Source organism: Crocodylus porosus, unplaced genomic scaffold, assembly GCF_001723895.1.
Source record: "Crocodylus porosus isolate Cpor-Errol unplaced genomic scaffold, CroPor_comp1, whole genome shotgun sequence".
NCBI lineage: Eukaryota > Metazoa > Chordata > Crocodylia > Crocodylidae > Crocodylus > Crocodylus porosus.
Genome location: NW_017728947.1, coordinates 4788860 through 4809554, shown reverse-complemented (window position 1 = coordinate 4809554; position 20695 = coordinate 4788860). Strand labels below are relative to the sequence as shown.

The following is a 20695-nucleotide window of genomic DNA, read 5'->3' as shown; positions in this document are numbered from 1 at the left end:
TGTCTGGAACCTCTCCCAATTGCCATGATTTTTCAAAGATTTGGTACACTTTGTTCTTACTACCAGTAAATCCATGCCAGATGCTTGTGATCTGCATTTCCTCATCCAGATGTTTGTAAATAGAATTCCTTATAATGTGTTTCAGTAACTTTTTGGGTCTTGAGGTGAAGCTAACCAGTTTATAGTTCCTCTGGTTTTCCTTTTTTCAAGAGGGGCACTATGTTGGCATTTTTTAAGAGGGGCATTATATATACCCAGTCTTCTGGCACCTTGCCCATCTCACATGACTTCATAAATATTATTGACAAGGGCTCTGAGATCTCCTCTGCCAGTTCCTTCAGTACTCTGGGATGAATTTCATCAGGCCCTGATGACCTAGTTTCATTCAGACCTATCAAAAGCTCTCTATCTGTCTTTTTTGTTATCTCATCCCTCAGCCTGTCTCCTTCTTTGTTCAAATAATCAATATCAGGTGTCTGACTGCAGCTTTTTTTTGGGTGAATATTGAGGCAAATAGTATATGGATCATTCTATCTAGTCTTGCTGGAAGAACAGATGCTATAAGCAGCATTGCTTTATTGAGGAAGGGCTTAAAAGACTTTTTTAGCATTTTGCCCATTTGAGCCACAGAGGGATTCAGTTATTATCCCAAAGTCCTCAAGGAGGTTGGTGGCATATCTAGAAATTGAACTCCGGCTTCTTAACTTCAAATCCAGTGTCATATTCCAAAGCAGCTTGTTTCTACTGGAGGCACTAAGTGACCCTTCAGGTTTAGTGCCTCATGTGGCCACTTACTAAAAGTACCTATGAAGGCCATCACTGAATATACAAGCCCATGGAATCCCTTCCTCCACTGAACAGAATCCCTAGTTAAACTATGTATTGATTTCCTCTTTGCAGAAGAGGTGGAGTGGTGAATAGACTGTGGCTAAGTGAGTGAAGGACTATAAGGACTAGATGAACCATGTGAAAGGCTGACAGAATGTGGGTCTCCTCCTCTCTCCCCCAACAACTTTAGGAGAATGTTTCAACTCTGTACTAGGAGCCTACTTGCCTCTAAAGTAATAAAACAGGAGGTTAATCTCCATGTTCATTTAACCATGGGTTTCTACTCTATCTACTTCATTAATGGACTCCTGACAATGATCTGAAAGAATGAGATTCCACTAAAATAAATGAGGCATTTAGTGAAATTAGTCCTTATGTTATAGCAAGGTGTCAGCTTTACTATAGGTTAAATCTGAGCTTGCTTTTTGTTTAAAAGGTAGGCTACTCTAAGAGTCCTAACATCAGCTGTTTCATCATCTTGAAAATTGCTCTGTCTCCATAACTTATATTTGGGTGACCTGAGCAAGGGCTTCCCATGATACTATCCCCTGGAAAACCAACATTTTACTAAATGAATTCAAAAGCCTGGATTCTCAATCTCTTGAATGCAAAAGTTCAAGTTATGCTGACTTGGAAGATACTTACTTTAGACAACCACAAGGTATTAAGCTCAATATAGTAGTAACTGGATGAAACTGTACTGTGTATATGTATTATATAGGAATTCAGACTAAATGATCTAATTGGCCTCATAATGCATAATGAGTCAATAGAAGGAAAGAGGATGTGCCCCTGTTATCATTGCATTCCACATTTATATGGCAGCATTTATCCATATGCATATGCATTTTATCCAAATCCATATCCATATCTATTTTAACTGCATTTGCAGTTAGCTGACTGAAGGTAGGATGAGTTGCAGTAGTTTGACACAATGGAAATACGCTAAGGGCTGCATGTGCCTCAGACAGTATGCTTCAAGCATTCTTCATTTCAGCACCAAATTTTGTAGATTGTCTCAGTAGAGGTTCACAGGATGTCTTTTTCCAGGTCTCTGTCAGCAGTCAGGTGATGTACATGGCAATATTCTATAAGGAAATATTTAAAGCAGTCTCAGAAGGAGTTCCCAGAAGAAGGGTGGCAAAGAAGTAACATGGCAAACCTGGGGTGGCTAGCCTGGAATACATTTAATGCTTTGAGCATAAGCTGCCATCACCACCCAAAAGCAGACAGCAGACATCTGAAGCCAAGAAATGAAGAATTAAAGGAATACAAATTTCAACCTCTGGAAGCCAGGAGATACAGAGGCGAGGAAAAAAACTATCCCCGTGATGCAACCTTAACTCTGTTCGCTTTGAGTGATGCCCAAATATGGATACACATACAAACTAGAACATCCAGTAGCATCACATGCTGCAAAAACACTCTGGGAACAGACCACAATAAAGGTGAAGGATAAACTCTATCATACTCTCATTGCTAAGGCAAAACTTACAGTCAAGTCTGAAGCAGACAGGGGTTAGAGTTAAGCTTACATCATGAAGACAGTATGTTTCTCACCTCTGTATCTCCTGATTTCCAGGTGTTTAAGTTTGCATTCCTTTAATTCTTTCTTTCTTGGTTTCAGATCATTATGGTGGTGATATTAAACTATTGGACAACCATAACTCTGTGGTAAAGATTGTTGCTCTTTAATTGAATATACACAACTAAATTTACAAATTCAAAGTTAACTGTTTGTGCATGCTGTCTTGGGCAGCGCTAGATTTGGACTCCAGGAGACCTGGAAGTTTTTTCTGCAGCTCTGTCACTCACTTGCTACCTGTCCTCTACTTTTCTAGGCCTTTCTCTGCCCTCCAACTCTTTGACTATTCAGACTGAATCCTTCATGTCAGATGCTGTCTTTCATTAAGTGTTCATCCTATGCCTACCACAATGGATGCCCAGACTTGGGAGAGGCCTCTACTGTGAAAGAAAAAGTTTAAACATTGCTAACTGAAGAGCTAGGGCTATACTCTGGGGATGTGCAATCTCCTCTTTTTTCCTAATTTCAAAGCTTCAGCTTTCAAAAGTGTCTCTCACCCAATGAGGGGGTGTGTTTCCCAACAAAAGGGTTAAAATTACCAATTCCATTACTGGGAGAGAGGAGACCGCTTTAACAAGGATTTAGATGTTATGCCATGCTAGGTACCAACTAATCAATACTAGTCAAAGGTGAAGGCCAGAGAGCAGAGCCAGGAATTGTTGCACAAGCTAAGCAAAGTTTAGTGAACCAAAAACTTGATAAAACATATGTTTAACTCCATTTTCTGTGAAACGTTCTACCCTTTCTTTAACTTGGTCCTGGAACAGGGACTATGTGCACTGATCCTCCCGATGAGTGACACAGGCACACGGAGATTTCATTGGAAGTCCTTAGACCACTCTATGTACAACAGTTCTTTATTACCCCTTCAGTTAATATGCCCTGACTTTTGCATATAACTCTGTATTCATGAAAGTCTGGATCCAAAGTCTTCTGGTAAAAGGGCTTGCAAGCAGTTTACTTTCTGTCCAATGGCTTCATTGCAAAGGATTTTTTTACCGTATCAAGTTTGCCATACACAGACTCTCTCTCCTCTCATTCACCAGAGTGTCCCTATTTCTGGAAATGATTTGTGGTTTGGAAATGCCCTTTTAGGCTTCAAAGAACTTAAAATTTGCCATACTAGATCACACAATTGGAACAGTCTAATTTCATCTCCTCTTGTAAAATATACCTGGTGCACTTCAGAAGATAACAACATGTACCACCAATATTTGGTTCTTATATCTATATTTCTATCTGCAGTGATCCAGGAAATCATTACTCTCTTCACCCTAGTCCTTATTAGATTCTGCTAGGTGTTGGGAAGGGTTGTTATAGAAAGCAAGTGAAGGATGATGGGCTCCCCCTTATCCCCCTCATAAATATGAATAGGTATAATAAAAACACAGAACATCACAGGAGGGCTTCCAAAATCATAGCAAAACATAGCACAGCCCCTTTCAGGACTGGTTTGGCTAAACTCCCCCCATTCAAAGAAGCTGGCAAGAAAATCAGGAATTTTGTCTGGGGTAAATTCCTGTATATGAGGATTTTAAGTCTGGGGTAAATTCGTGAAATTCTGGATTGTACAGTAGAAGGAGCCTACAGTTGTACACATACAATTCATACATGTTTCTGTTTTGCAACCCTTGGATTTAAACATGGGTAAGCAGCCCATTAATAGTCATGTCCCATATTCAGCTAGTCTCCTTCCTCACTTCTCTTATACTCTTGTGCCATCTGTATGAGCATCTACAGGCAATGTTCTCTGCCTCCTTTATTCACATTAAGGTAGTAGCTTGCTCAGTTCGGACTGTTTGTAAAGTAAGGTGCTGTGCAGTGCAACTAAGACATCAGAATGTGTCCCTAGGGAAAACAGTGATCCTGAAAAGAGCATTTCTGTTGCTCTCCAGCCCTGACACCTCTGCAGCAGTACATCCACTTAAACATGGGTCACCTAGAACTGACTCTGAGAATAGCCCTGCTGGGAATGATATATATTTATACTGGACTTCTCTGCCCTATTGACACAGGCTTGGCATTACCTCCAGTGTTGTCAGGCAGGTTGCCTGTATCCATGTGAACCTGAACTGGGATTTGTGTTTTTACCTAAAAGGGACGAATGGACTCAGGGCACAATTCATGGCAGCAGAGAAACTGGAACTGGAGTTCTCTGTGTCGTACTGGTTCTTGCGACATATGGTTTTATATTGCCACCTCGTGGTGAGAATGCATGCAAAACAGCTGAATAAAGATGGCTGACTAACAAGTTATGGCTGTGATGTATTTATTACAACTCGTAAGAGATGTAATGAAGAATTTTGCCAGGTACTGGATGCTTCTTGCTCATTCAAACAGCTGAGTATTTCTTGTGACTTGATGTGTTGCTCACTGTTTATATTATTTTCCCCCTAGAATATAAAATGGGGCAGCTCTGTACCAGGTCTGCAAAGGTACAGAAATCTGGAGACTTTTATAACAATGACCTAATGCCTCAATTTGCAGATGTGATGTTATTGTCAAACATCTTGGAATCCAACATGAAGTGTTCCTACTCCACATTTTACAGCACAGGTGTCTGCTACCACAATTGTCAACAGCTGAAAATGAGGTTGGGGCCTTCCGACCAAAGAAGCCAAGAGGACGATGAAGGTCTAGGTCTCCTTCATGTGCATGTGATTGAGGAGTGAATGAGTACAATTGATGTCCCAATGGGACAGAAAGCCCACAGTGTGTTCCCTCCTGCTGTTGCATGGAGTGGAAAGTTGTGATAACATACTGAAAAAGTCACTTACAAGTGCTACTGCAAGGGCTACTGCAGTCACGCCACGCACTGATTTCCTTTGGGTGATGATGTGCACATTCAAGACTGCCTTGACACCAAACTCTTTCAAAAGTCTGAAGGGGTGATTTTTTAAGAGTGAAAACTATCCTCACATTTATCATTTATACAGCAAAGTGGAAGCCTATAACATATTTTTTAAAAGTACTGGCCTTTGTTCTAGGGCACTTACAGTATAAAATAAGTGTAACACAGCAAGAGAGGACAGTCCAAACAGAATGAAGAAATGAGTTTCAAACAAGAAGGCATACAAGACATAAGACATACTATTGTTATAGAGATAACTTGTTTCTGCTTGTGTATCATAGATTGGAGGAAAGTGTAGGCTGGAAGTGTGGGGGGAGGTAAAAATTTATAGCTCTTGTTTGAGTGAGGCATAACACATGCACATTCCCCATATATCCCCTCAAAAGCTCTTTGCAACAACCACTACTAATTATCCCCCACCCCAATCTTCTCCTACAAGACATAACCCTACTGAAGGACAAAGGTGCTCTTTCCCATGTGCAGGGAAAGGTAACATGGTGCAGGAAGAAACATGGGGAAAGGGCATGGGGAAAGGGACACCCAGGGCATGGGTGAAGTGGAGCACAGAGAAAGAAGAGGGCAGGGAAAGGGAATGTGGAGCAGCAGGGAGCTGCTTCAGCTCTTGCCTCAACTGGGGCTGGAGGCTGAAGCCAGAGCTGCTGCCACTGCCTGGCTTGGCCGAATGCTCCATGCCCTGCAGTGGAGACAGAGCAACTGCAAAGGTAGGCAGGCACACAAGAGAGACAGGAAGACACCGGGGGAGAGGAGGGTGTGACAGTAGGGGGGCAAGCATGAGGGGGCAAGTGGTAAAGGGTCATGGACATGGGGCATACGACAGGCTGCTGGGCCCCCAGCCACTGATTTCTCTACTACTACTTTCTCTGTGGCAGTGGTAGGAGGACTGAATTTAAGATGACTTATGATAACTAGATTCTAGACATGGAGAAATTAAAATATTTACCATTTGCCATGTCTATAATCTAATAATTGGAGGGTCGTCTTAAATTCAGGGTCATCTTAGATTCAAATAAATCTGGTACATTCTCGTTAATTTTAAACCTGTCATCTACTAATTTCAGAAGGTGCTCGGTATCTCTAGTATTCTGGGACTTCTTGAACAACAGTCCACTGTTCACTTGGTCCATATCCTTCATGATCTTATAGACCTCTATCATATCCCCCCACGTCCCCAGCCTTCTCCTTTCCAAACTAAAAAAGTGCTTGCCTTTTCAGTCTCTCCTGGTATGGCAACTGTTCCTTGCCCTTGATCATTTTCATTGTCCTTTTCTGTACTTTTTAAAATTTTAATACATTCTTTTTTAAAGATGCAGAGACCAGAATTGCACACAGTATTCAAAATGTGGGTAACTCCATAAATTTATGTAATGACATGATGACGTTTTCCATTTTTCTATCAATTTCCTTCTTAATGATGCCCAACATTGTATTGCCTTTTTTGGTCACTGCTACACACTGAGCTGATGCTTTTAGAGAATTATGTAAGTTAATCAAGGTCTGATGTCTGTTTGTAATAGCTAGTCTAGAACCCAGAACCTTAACAGAGTTAAGATCCTTGGTTTTCAATGAAGAAATGAACCCCCGAAACAGAACCTACAAGGAAGAAAAATTAGCTTGTATGGCCAAAAGGACTATAGCATATTACCTTTTCTGGCACAATTACAAATCTGGCCGATAAAGACAACTATGCTGATAAAGCATACTTGAATTTTTCAAAGAAGCTTGACTTAGTACCTAATGAAATGTTGATTTAAAAAAAAATTGTAGTGTGCATACACTGAATGAATTAAAAACTGGCTCAGTGACAGATCTCAAAATGTAGTCTTTAATGGGGAAACCTCAATAAGAATGACCATTTCTTGGTTCAATGCTATTCAATAATTTTATCAGTGTTCTAGATCATATTATAAAATGTGTGCTCATTAAGTCTGCAGAGAATACAAAATAAGCATGGGGTAGGAAATAGTGAGGCTACTGTTATAGACTGATCTGAATTGCCTGGCTAAATGGCTACAATCCAGCAAAATGCATTTTAATACAGCCAAATGAAAGGAATTCAACCTGACAACAAAGAATGCAGAATCTATTTACCAGATTGGGGCCGGGGGGTGGGGGTGGGAATCGGTCTTTAAAAAACAATGGCTCAGAAAAGGACACAGGGTTCATAATAATTAACCACCTCAACATGAAGTTTCAGTACAATGTTATGAATAAAAGGACTGGTCTGATCCTTAGGGCTAAGTACACAGTCAAAAAGCCTGAGGCTGAATCAATTCGATCTTTTTAGGTTAGTCTAAGCTGTGTAGATTGAGCCAATAAGCAAGTGAACAGACATTCACTTTTGATTCAAGAAATGCAGCCAGGTGTCTGCAGTAGCTCAGGCCAGAAGCTGGGGGGCATTAAAGCACACCTCCTTGCTCAGCTGGAGCAGACAGCTTGGGCTAAGGTTACTCCACCTACTCTGTGAAGCGAGGTCTGCAGAAGAGATGAAAAGCATCCTGGGATGCTGGGGGACTGAGTTCACTTGAATTGGGAGGGGATCTGGGAAAGAAGTTCAATAAACCAATCTAACCTAAATCAGTTAAGTCTAATACTACACCCATCTAGGTTTATATTAAACCATTTTTGGGCACTTTGAAAGAGATTTATGTGCACTGAACTTCTGTTGTTACATATTTGAACCTGTTTCCAATCACTTATACTGGCTTATATGTAACTTCTGTCCCTAGCCTAGATGTATAAAAAGAGAAATATCAAATTGAAATAGGGAAGTGATCTTGCAATGCATATAACATTGGTAAGACTGCTATTAGACTACTGTGCCCTCTTCTGGTGTCCACGCTTCTAAAAATGTGGAAATGGACATGGATGGAGATCAAAGTAGGGTCACAAAATTGATCCCAGTCTTGAGAATAAGTAAAACTTTAAGAACTGAATCCACTCAAATTACTGAAAAGAGGGCTAAGAAGTGTTTTGATCACTGTTGGGAAATTTAAACCAACAGTGGGAGATACTTTGGTCATTCAAACGAAAACCATACTAGGTCCGATGGCTAAGAGCTAAAATTAGACAAATTCAACCTCAAAATAACATGTAATTCCCTAGCAGGTGTGGGTAATTAAACACTGGAAGAACCAAGGAAAGGGATAGACCAACCATTGGTTGAAACTGTTGAAGAGACCAAATACCTTTCTAAAAGTTGTTTTAACACAGCTTCCAGGAAGAACAACAGACAGTGTATAAAGAACATCTCACTAGATTGCTCAGGGTAGTCACTCCTTGCTTGACGATCTATTAAAAAATGAAAAACAAGCACAAACATTTTTTTTAAAATCCTAGGAGCCATAGGATATTGAGCATAAGGAAATGTAGGCTGCATATCACTGCCTTAGATCTGTTAGATTCATTTAGGGTGGGTGTTGGACTGCTCCCACACTACTCTCTCATCCAGGGCCTGATGAATTCTGAGGTGGCTCAGCCAGGTACAAACTTCTCCAACATTGCAAAACTCTAGTTGGCAGCTGAATATTAAATTTTTAAAGAACTTATGTACTGATATCTGTATGAGTCTGCAGACAGCCTGAAACAATGGTTCCAAGAAGCACCAACTTCCCTCTTTCAAAAAGATGATAGTTCAAATGCTGATTGGTGACTTCTTCCGGCCAACCACAAATTGCCAATTAATCTGCTTTTCCCTGATTCCCAACTGTTTCCTCTGCCTCTCTAGGTCCTAAAAGATGCTCCTGCCCAGCCCCTTCTTGACAACCCTCAGGAAGCCATTCTGCATGCTCCACACAACCATCTCTAGTACCCTATAAATTGGTTATCTGGGACAGTGTAAAACAAATTGAACTGAATGCCACCATGACAGACTATGTTGAGTATGTTATTTATTTCCATACTTCATTTCTTACATTGCCTTTTCCCCGCAACCTGCCACACATCATCTAGCCTGGGGTGTCTTAATACTGCAGTGTCAAATGACTTTGTTTCTTAACATAAAACCTTCTGTTCTATTATGCACCAGGCCTTTGTCTTCAGGAAACCAACAGCTTGAAGCTGGAAGACAACTGGAATATCATTACTGTTAAGTGTATGAAAAGACAGGAAGGGGCAATGGGAGGAAGAGGAGGGGGAGAGAGAGTGAGAGCACACAATATCACACAACACCCTTTTGTAGAGTGAGTACCACTTCATCTCGTCTCCCTACTACCAAAAGACTTTACTCAATCAGCAGCTTGCTTTTTCTACTTGATCCTCACTACCACTTCTTCACCTATTTTCTGGGCTGGAAGAGGAGATCAAGCTGTGGCTCTCAGCAAATCATGAAGGACAGATGGTAGGTAAAGTCCAAAGATAAAATTATTATGCTCTTTTTGTTAGAGAGGGAAAGGAAATACATTTGCTTTGTGTTCTTCAGCAGTGGTCATTCATCATTAGAAAGGGTTAAAGTTAGCTTGGAGAGAACAGTGTGGGGAAGAGCCCTGCACTGGCTGGTTGCAGAGATGGATAAAATGACTTAATCCAATATGTTTTTTTTTTCCCCATCCCCAAATTCCACAATTTTGTAATAAACTCTGAATCAGCTAATGAAGTTACCCATTCACATTCTCCAGTGCTTCTCTGAATTCAACCTCTCACCTCCAGAATGATCCAAAATGTTACAGTGCCCTGTCCCTTGCTTCCCCTTCCCCACACCCTTCAGGAGAAAACTGGCTGACTTCATTCTCTGACTAGAAGCCCGCAGTATGGTCATCACCCCTTCTTGAGCACCGTGCATTTTCAAACATCCCCAACTAAGGTTCCACTCAGCACTGGGAAGTCTTTTTTGTCTGCACTTGAAAAAATACCATAGTCCCCTGGTGGCATGTAGTTCCCAAAATGCAGGCAAAACAAGAAAAACAAAATAATGAAAGAAAAATCTGATGGGGCAACTGCACAGCTTTGCATAGAACAGTCTACTTCTGAAGTCAGCTGCTAGACAGATGGTTTGAAAACCAAACAAAGTAGTAATAGCTTGTCCTCTACTGAAGGGTCTCATTCTTTTCCTATTTTGGTGATTTGCAAAACTTCCATTGCAACTAAAACAGCCTTTAGCCTGATCAGGATCATGTCTTAGTTTTGGAATGGAATATATTGTTTGAATTTAAATTGTGGTTACATATGGACGGAAAGGGGGCATTTGGATGTGGAATTAGATTAGACTTGAATTCTGGTTTAACCAGAAACTTCATAAAATATATAAAAAAGCAAAAGCATTTTAGGACCATATAAATGTTTCCAGTCAATCACTTAAAATGGTTTTGTCCTTTTATTACAAATTAATGATTTTTCGTGTTAAAAAAAAAAAAAGTTATGAACTAAAGTGGAGCTTTTCATTTAAAAATGAATGCTTTGACAAATACGTTTTGGTAAAACAATAAGCAAATTGTTAAAACCAAGCCTTCGCTGCAAACAGCGTTGGGTTTTGACATATTGTCTAGCAACTAGCTTTAGAATTCAGAACTATTCAAATCAGAACTAGGAAAAGGGCCTGAAGTTTTAGGTTCTGACCTGGACCCAAAGCTGGGTGAGGTATTTTGGAGCTTAGAAATTCACCCATTACATTCAAAAGACGTAGGGATTCAAGGTGCTAGTTTGGGTCTATCCATGAGTCTTCTGTCTTTGCAACAGAGCTTCGCTTAAAACCTCTTTTCTCTCATGCTTTAGTCACTGATACTCCATTTTTATTTCTATAATGGTTTCATGCTGTTCGATCTTCTGTTATGGCTCAGGTACTATACTTCCTGTGTCTGCTCTACTGGAGTTTTACTTGATCTTCCCTGTTATTTGGAGAATTCCATTGCAGGAATACTTGATCTTCCATTTCACAGCTCTCGGGAATGTTTTATTTTTATTTTCTATTAAAGATAATACAAGAGATCCTCAGCTAATGTAAATTGGTGTAGCTCCTCCCAGTACTAGAAACCCAAAGGTTTCTGGTGAGAGGGTCTTGCTCTTCCATTAAGGGTCATATTGCTCACCAAATCTGGCTTCAGGAAGGGATTTTACCCTGAGGTCAGATTGGCATTTCCAATCTATTTTGGAGATTCCCTCATTTCACAAGTGCCTGTGAATGCAGAGGATTGGACTCAACATCTCGGGAAGCCCTTCTAATCCTGTTTCCCTGTGGTCTTAGAGCCATTCCCTCCAGTGGACAGGTTAAGGGAGACTTTTCAAACACAGCTGCTTCTGAAATCATGTTTAAGGTCTGATCAGGAAGACATGCATAAGCTATTACAAAAACTCCACTGGGCCTTTAAACTTGCAAACAGCTCTTACCTGCTAAGAGAGGAAGGGCTTTATATTAGCTCTCCACAGTTAGACAAATAAGCATGTCCTTTATATCAAAGCTGTGATAAAAGCGGGACGATAGGAGATGGCAGAAAACTATGAGGAACAGCTCTAGAGGTAATCTTCTTACCCTTGCCTCAAGGTCTTACATCAATTGCCCACTACCCACACTAGAGTTTTGGCTCCTTTGGCTCTCTTCTTTCCCACTTTGCTTCATGAAAGTCACCTTCTCTCTTCATGTTATTCTCCCACTCTCATCTCCTCACTTTTTCCCATTCAGATCATTTCCATTCCAACCTCTACCTGGCCCAGATTTGCTATACCTTCCCTCTTCTTTATCAGTCTGTTTTCCAGCAGGCTTGCAATTTCATTTAAAGCAGAAATTAAGATCAAATCACTCACCAAACTAACAACACACTTAACTGCTCATTCATACTCAGTCTGTGTCCTTGCTTCATCACCCCTAGTCTTGGTATACTGGATGCTTAGACTGCAAACCCACTGAGGCAGGAATGCCATTTTTTCTTGTTTTCAGAGCTCCTAACACACTGTTAATACTATTAATCATCACTATTTAGGAGACTTGTAAAGAGGGATGACATTTTGCAGAGCCTCATAGATGAAATCCTGGAGAGATGCATGCCACCAGGTCACTTTGTTCAAAGAATCACTAATGAGGCACAGCATCTAAGGTGTCCTAACTGTTGCAGGGGCCTCAGGACTGACTTGACTTGATAGATTAAATGCAACCGGGATGTGGTGCAAAAAGGGAAATCAAAGGGCCAGAAGGATGAGGTGATATGGTTAATGTGGTAAGACAGGATAATGGGTTCATCCATACATAGACTGGAATGATCCTATGGAAGAAATAAGAAATAACTAGATATATTTAACAAGGTGACCATAATAAAACTGTGGATAAAAAGATAGGTACACAGAAGAAAATGGCTGGGTTTGAGAAGTAGTGTTGTCCAGTGGATAGTCCAGAGACGGGGGCCAAGTACAGTCATTACATCTTTACTGGTGTAAGAGATTGGAAGCCAGTCTGTACCCATAACAGAACAGAAGTTTGACGCATGTAGACTGGTTTAAAAATGGCAGGACCCAGTCTAAAAATAGACCCAGATTGATGTACACTCAAACTTAATCGATTTAGGTTAGACCAACTGGATAGAATTCAGGTGAATTGAACTTCTGTACCAGATCCCCTATTGATTCATGTTAGTTTGCTGCCTGCATTCCAGGCTCCTTTATGGCTCTCCACTAGCACTTGCTGGCAGGGAGGTGCACTAGCACTCGCCCTGCACTCGGCTACTCTGGCTGAGCGCTCAGCGGGCCCTACCACCGAGGTCTCTCACAGGGCTGACTCAGCACAGACCCTTTCTAGCACAGACTCTTCCCACAGCCCTGCCTCCAGCCACAGGCAAGCAGCATCGAGTGGGGAAGGGAGGCATCTGTACCCCTGCACAAACACTGTCACAAAGCACCCCACAGGGTAAACAAAGACCTTACACTGAGTCCAGGAGAACCCCCATGAGCAGGTGCAGCCCCATGGAGCCCAACCAGACCGTCTGCCAGGCATGGGTGAATATCCCCCCACAGCTCCTGCCGCGTTATCTGTCTGTCAGAGGCATCTGTCAGTTGCAGGCAGGCAGCGTAGTGGGGGTTGTGGCTATGATGTGTCTACTGCAGTTGCAATGAGCTACCGTGCAGTAGCTCATTGCAACTGTTCAGTTGTGGCAGCATCATGGTTTGTGCCTGTCAAGGCTACATTGCCATAGTGATGAGCTATGGCAATGTAGGCATGCACTCTGAATGCTAGCCCTACCCTCCAGTGTATCTACTACTCCCCCCAGCTTGGTGTCATCTGCAAACTTGCTGAGGGTGCAGTCCATCCCATCTTCCAGATCATTAATGAAGATTTTCAACAAAACCAGCCCCAGGACCAACCCCTGGGGCACTCCACTTGACAGTGGCTGCCAGCTAGACATTGAGCCACTGACTACTACCCTCTGAGCCTGATACTCCAGTCAGTTTTCTATCCACCTTACAGTCCATTCAACAAGCCCATACTTCCTTAGCTTGCCTGCAAGAATGTTGTGGGAGATTGTATCAAAAGTGTTGCTAAAATCAAGGTATACCACATCCACTGGTCTCCCCGCATCCACAGAGCCAGTCATCTCATCTTAATAGAAGGCAATCAGGCTTGTCAGGCATGATTTGCCCTTGGTGAATCCATGCCAACTGTTCTTAATCACCTTCTTTTCCTCCAGGTGCTTAGAAATGGATACCTTGAGGATCTGCTTCAGGATTTTTCCAGGGACTGAGATGAGGCTGACTGGTCCGTAGTTCCCCTTCTTAAATATGGGTACTACATTTGACCTTTTTCAATCATCCAGGACCTCTCCCAATTGCCATGAGTTTTCAAAGATGATGTCCTGCAGCTCTGCAGTCACATCAGCCAACTTCCCCATGGACTTGTACATCTCCAGCTTTTCTAAATAGTCTCTAACCTGTTCTTTCACCACTGTTGGCTGTTCACTTCCTCCCCAAATTGTGCTGCCAGGTGCAATAGTCTAGGAGATGACCTTGCTTGTGAAAACTGAGGTGAAAAAGGCACTGCGTACTTCAGCCTTTTCTCCATCCTCTGACACTAGGTTGCCTCCCCATTCAGTAAGGGACCCACACTTTCCTTGACCCTCCTGTTGTTGCTGACATACTTGTAGAAACCCTTCACGTTACCCTTCATGTCCCCCGCTAGCTGCAACTCCAGTTCTGGTTTGGCCTTCCTGACTTCATCCCTGCATCCTCAAGCAATACTAAGCAGATGCCTGGGACTGACAGCTGATATGGCAGGGGGAGGAAGGGCATGCTAGCCCATGCCCAGCAGCCAATCAGTGGTGGCCCAGGTGCTCGGCTCCACTAGACAATTTCCCAGCAGCTCAGGGAGCCCAAGGGGCACACAGAGGTGTGCAGGAGCACCCCCAACCTGCTGGCCTCAGGCAGTGCAGGCAATCTGTGTGCTCCCTTCCTCCCCAACAAAGGGCAACCATTTAATTTGTTCTGTGTACTACTGATGTAACCTATGCCACTTATATGTAACTTAGACTGATTCTGCCTCCAGCTTTTTGAATGCCTGTATTTAGCATAGGTTTCCAGTCTTGCTCCTAACAGTGACCTGCTGTACAAAGCTGAACAAGCTTTGTAGGCTTTTGTTTTCCATTTCTCCTCCTTTTTATTTATTAGAAGCTCTTCAGGGCAGAGATTGCATATTATGGTGGTTGGGTGCCTATCACCATGGGGCCCCAAAAGCAGTTCAATCTTGTAGGTGCCACTGTATTTGTATTACTAAGAATGATAATAAAATATCGATAAATGAGAAGGTGCAAAAATGAGAAGCTCCTTTTAAGGGAAATGGGTTACCGAGTTGTAGATGGGGAAGGCTGACCTCTTAGGTAAGTCATGCAACCACCACAGGGACAAACAATTGGAATCTCCATTCATCAGGAACAGATAATGCACAAGGCATTTTTGAAGACCACAAGAGTTTTCAGCTTTCTACTTTCCTTGCACTTGTGCCTTTTTACTCCTTCGGTTTTTCAGTCACCATATTTCAAAAAACCTACAACAACACAGATGTGTATAAACTAGGAGCAAGGTAAAAGAAAAACACAACACTGGCATGAGCAAAAAGTGTCTGTGTAACTTGCACATTCTCATAGAGCAGATAAAGTGCTAACCTGCTCAGGGAATTCTGTTTATGATTTTACTGACACACACATTTACCAAAAGAAAGTCAATTACCAAGCGATACAGATGTTAGAAAAGATCTTCTATACTTAAAGGTTTTGAGTAAGATGTATATTTTACAGAAAGGACTTGAAAGATGAGAGAGAGAGATTATTTAGCATGCCAGGGGCTTGAACTAAAGCCTGTTGAAGTCTGTGGAAAGACTTCAATTGATTTCAATGGGCTTTGGATCAGAACCAAAGAGAGCTAGTGCCAAGCATAAAGGGCAACTTAAAAGAAGGCAGGAAAAATAAAATTTAAACTCAAAATTAAATGTATGTGATGTCCTGATCCGTTTGAAGTCAAAAAGCATTTTTTCCTCTTAGGTACAATGGAGCCAGGATTTCTTCAAGCAAGCTGTTAAATGACATTGTTATGGACCTACTGATAACATGACCCTTGCTGGTGAGAGATCCCAGATCCAAATTTATGTTGCCATAAGTCAGAAAGCACCATAAGGTATTAATCTGGCAGGCATTCTCAGAACATGAGCTCCACAATGAGCTCCCAGAATGAGCTCCACAAAAAACAGTGGCAGATGCCAGTTTCTTTCAAAACACAGACCAAGGACAAGATGGTGCCCCAAGTTTATGTAACAGATCAGTGACTGGAACACTCACCAAACACGTTGGGAGCCTGGATTCAATACCTGCCTCTTCCTCAAGAGATTCAACCCTACCTCCCAAGAGAGCAATCCATCCACTTGGCTAGAGCCTACTCTCCAGTGGGGGTATACTCCCTGCCTCTGTGTGAACCTGTACCATTTTTTCATAAAGAAATTGAAGACGCATTGGATCAAACAGAGAAAGAAGGACAGATAGAGTCAGACTCTCTAGCTTTTGTCTGGGCTGTGACTGCAGAGCAGAAGTTGGCACCTAAGCTCCAGCAAGAAACAGGATGAAGGAATCACTTATGTCCTCTTACTGTGTCCCCTTTGGCTAGTTTAGCTTGCTGCCTGCTCAGTGCATACGTTTCTGCGATTCCCATTCTGAGGTGCCTAACTCTCCCCAGGCACTATATAGGGTGTCTAGGCATCTAATCCAGTACCCACGTTTGCATGATGGAGGCCAAGCACCTAGGTCTCTTTTGGAATCTGGACCTTAAAACTGGTTCTAAAGCCCTATGAAAGTAGCATCTGTTGTCTTGGAGGGACACTGGATCACTTCCATTGACTAAAATATTCAGTGCATTAAATCCAAAGCAGGAAAACATAGCCTCTTACCAGCCTTTTTGAGGCATCCAGCCCCACTGCTTTATTCTTTCCTTTTACTTCCTTTCCCTTCCCGCCCAGCTCTATAAGCATGTGTGTGTGCACATGCACAACTAGAGATTATACTTCATTGTTTACATCTCTATTTTACATTTTCCTCCCCCCACTTCTTCTTTTCCAGTAAAGAATGTTTTTAAAAACAAGTGCCTGTATTTGAGCCCCTGTGAACTCTGGTTCCCTTTGAGAAATGTTTGTGCTCTTTAACTTAAAGAATTTCCGAAAACATATAGGGAAGGAATTTCATAAACTGCTCATTGAAAAACATTCCATACATTCCCTCTCATCGAGAGACACCCGTGTGTGGTCTCTGACAAGGTCGGATTTGGGGGCTACAGAATGGGGACAAAGATTCCAGCACGCAGAAAACAACGTATGGCATAAACTGCAAAGCCAGGGTAGAGAGAGACCCGATGACTCCCATTCGCCCAAGGCTGGAAGAGCTCAGGCATGACAATTGAAGGTAAATATGTGTACTCTCCCAGGGGCAGGGGCGGGAAGGTGCCAGCCAAAATCCACATGAACACCTACAACAAATCTGTTAACAGAATGACATTAAGCTATTCTCCAAACATAGCACATTTTTAAGGGACACTAGGTTGAGATGAGAACAAAGGGTGAAGCCAGACACGCTCAGTTATTATTTTATCCAGTAAAAATGGAGACATTCCAGGGGTCCCTCAGAAGGCAGAATGGGACTTGCAGCATAGATGATGGCCGCACAGATACGTGCAGAGATGGACAGACTCAATAGGGGATGGATGTCCAATAGAAGATCATAATATGTTTTAACACACCACACCCCATTTGAAAGTAAAGTAGAATCAGCTGCAGCTATGGTAATCTCCCTGAACACTTTGATGCTGCAGAAATTAACATACTGCACATCTTCAGTATACACCATTTTAAAACACCACACCCAGGACTTTGTTATTTCAAAACCAAATACTCTGAAACATGCCAAAGGCACCATTCCTCATCTAGTACGATGGACATGACACACTGCAGGTTTTAAAACAAAAGCTATCCAAGCTAAAGAAAAGCATTAGAAAAATGTCTTTGGTGGAAACTGCTTTTCTAGTCAAGATTGAATCCCTCCAAAATGGATTCCTATCACACTTTCCATCAGAGTTCACGCAAAAAATGAGCTAACACCAGCTTGCAAAGTGTCAGCCCAAACAGAGACATCCCAAGAAATGTACATGTAGAAATGCACTTGAAACCCCAAGGCTTTTTGGGAACTTTGAATCGGAGTGAAGAACAGCAGCCTGGTCTCTGCTACTCTGTCCCTTCGGTCATCACTGACCCTTCGACAAGAAGTGTAATGGAGGCCACTCTGTGAAGTATACTGTGCCACTCCATAAGATCCACCTTTCTGATCTGGCAAGGTTTTCCACCCTTTTGGCACACACATTTATTGTAAATGGCAACGTAAGTTTCAAGGTAGTGATGATTTTGATCCTAGGTCTTTACATCTGATCCCCAAATCTTCGCTTTGATGAAGAAACCCACACCTCCCCTCTCCTCCAATTGGTAATAGTCCCCAGTACTTTGGGGAAGATTGGATGTAGGCCATCTTTTCCAGCTCGGCCAGAAATCACTGGAAAAAGGGGTTCAGGATGCAAACACCTTCTAATGTTTAACTATAATGTTGCATTAGTCACATTAATGTAAATTAGTAGTTTTCAATCTGTCCTTTGTGCGCCCCTGGGGGTCCGCAGACTATGTCTAAGGGGTCTGCAAAAGATGACTATGATCAATCAAAACTATGTGAATACCCACACCTACAATTCAAAGAGGCCCACACCTACAATTCAAAGAGGCCCACACCTCAAAATTTCCAATGGGGTCTGCATGTCCATTCAACATTTTTTAGGGGCCCACAAATAAAAAAAGGTTGAAAACCACTGGTGTAAATTCACCACAAACAGTGGCATGGTTAGATTGCTGTAGCAAAGCACACACAACACAGAGAGGGACGCAGCTCTGACCTACAAACATCATAGCCACTCAAAAATAAAATCAAACTTGTTTCTTGGAGCAGTTGCATCAACAACTTCTGACAGAGACAGTAGACATTAACTCTTAGTAATAATTAAACATCATAATCTGAATTAGCTGGAATGGATGAAACATGTTACCCACAGGACCTTGGAAGGATGTTCTACTATTATGTTATGACTGATTATTCATTGTTCCTACTGAAGGTTATCTCCTACTCTCCTGTTTGTCATCTGCTAGCTCTTTATAAATCTGATCCAGCTATTAACAATATCCATTAACTTCCCCAGAAGATTATCTCAGCTTTAGAGCCTGGAATGTGGGGCTTAGAAAAAAAATGTTCAGTTTTGTTTTTAAGAAAAAAGTATGTTGATTTTAAATTGATTTTTTTTTAAATTTCTGTTGTGCAATGCTTTGTGTTAGTAACTTTCAGAAGATGTTAAAGAAAGATCAGGGGTAGGTAATAAACCTCAGTTTATTTAATAATATTCTACAAGAAAGCTATAAAGGGAAAGAATGAAAATTTTTATCTGCTGAAAAATGTAATTCAGTAGTTGAAAAATCTGACTTCTTTGGTGGGAGGGGAGAGGAAAGACTTGGTGTTACTATAATGGGTATGGGCATGGCTATGCAAATAAGCTATTCAATGTCAGGATGGGACTGATTACACCAATGCCCTTTGTGAAGGTTCATGCACGCTCAGTGTGAGCTAGATGTTTCCACCATCAAAGCAGAGGGAGCTGGTCATTCAAGTTCACAGAAGTCCTATGCCCTCACATTACTTGCAGGGTTGTGAAGATAAATTCAGGCACCATAGCCTTGGTGGCAGAATACAGGGAGCCATTTTACCTCAGGGATAGACTGCATTGGTCCAGAGGCATCTGGAGGAAGGAATCTGGAGCATATGGAGGGCATCTGAAGGAAACTCTTTTGTTCAAGTTTTCTCCCCCACAGTGGAAAAGGGTATTTCAATGACACAGAAATTTTCACCAAAATGCTTTTCATTAAAAGCTTTATTTTTGTTTTGTTTTAAAGAACTCAAGTTCTTCAATAAAAATCCAGAATGTTCAAAGAAAAAAACCCCTGTAGGGTGGATGGCACCCGTTTCTGGGATAGCTGTATCATACAGTGCTCCTTACTGCTGTTTCAGAGAGGCAGTGAACGATTTCCCCCGGTCTGCTAGAACAGGGGTGGCCATGGCCAAACTACATCACGTATGCCACAAATGGCAGGGGCTGCCTCTGTACGTGGCACATGGCAGAGCAGGGACGGGGACAGAAAGCACAGCAACAGAAGGGCCGGAGGCAAAAATCAGAGCCAGAGATCGGGCAGGGAGTGCAGGGCAAAAAGCACAAAGCAGAGGACGAGATTGGGCCAGGAGCACAGAATAGGGAGCGCAAAGCAGAGCAGCAAATTAGGCAGAGGAAGGGGATCAGAATGGCATTTGGGAAGGGTGTGGGGTAATTTGTGGCACACCTGCCAAAAAAGTAGGCCCCCACTGTGCTAGAAGATGAAGCAAATGAACTGGCTCTCTGTCGCCCACCATAGGCAACAGAGGCAATATCACCGAACACATTAGCTTGGCCCCTTCACCTTCAGATCAAGAAATTCCTGGGTTAGCTGATTCCTGGCTTTTATGTATAGGGGGTGAAATAAGCTCCCGGCTTTCCTCCTCCAGCCATTCCCCCCTCCTTCCCCACCCCGGCACAATACAGAGCCAAAGTTTCCCTGGAAACCACAGGGATAGGGCACGTTCCGTCTGTTTGGGAAGAGAATCCAAACTCAAAACTTCCCTTCAGAAAACATGAAGGGCATGTGGTTTGTGCCCAAGTGTGTTGAATCAAAAGCATCTGAAAGGTTGTTCTCCCTGTGGCTTTGCGGTGAGTATAAACATAACACCATGGGAAACACTCTTCAGACTGTTCTTAAGAATCCCTTTGACACTTCCTGCCCTCAGCTGGAGAACCGAGCCATTTCCTCACAGACCGTAGGGCAAAGAGGGTCTAAGCAAAAGTGATCACAA

The 20695-nt window shown here is 42.2% G+C and overlaps 1 long non-coding RNA gene across 1 annotated transcript in view; it reads right to left on the bottom strand.

The window, feature by feature from the left end:
* Positions 1-1585: 1585 nt before the first annotated feature.
* LOC109321570 overlaps positions 1586-20695 on the bottom strand; it is a 108576-nt gene continuing 89466 nt past the window's right edge. The window contains exon 3 of the long non-coding RNA XR_002104088.1: positions 1586-1916. This is a non-coding gene — a long non-coding RNA (uncharacterized LOC109321570). The remainder of the gene's footprint in view (positions 1917-20695) is intronic.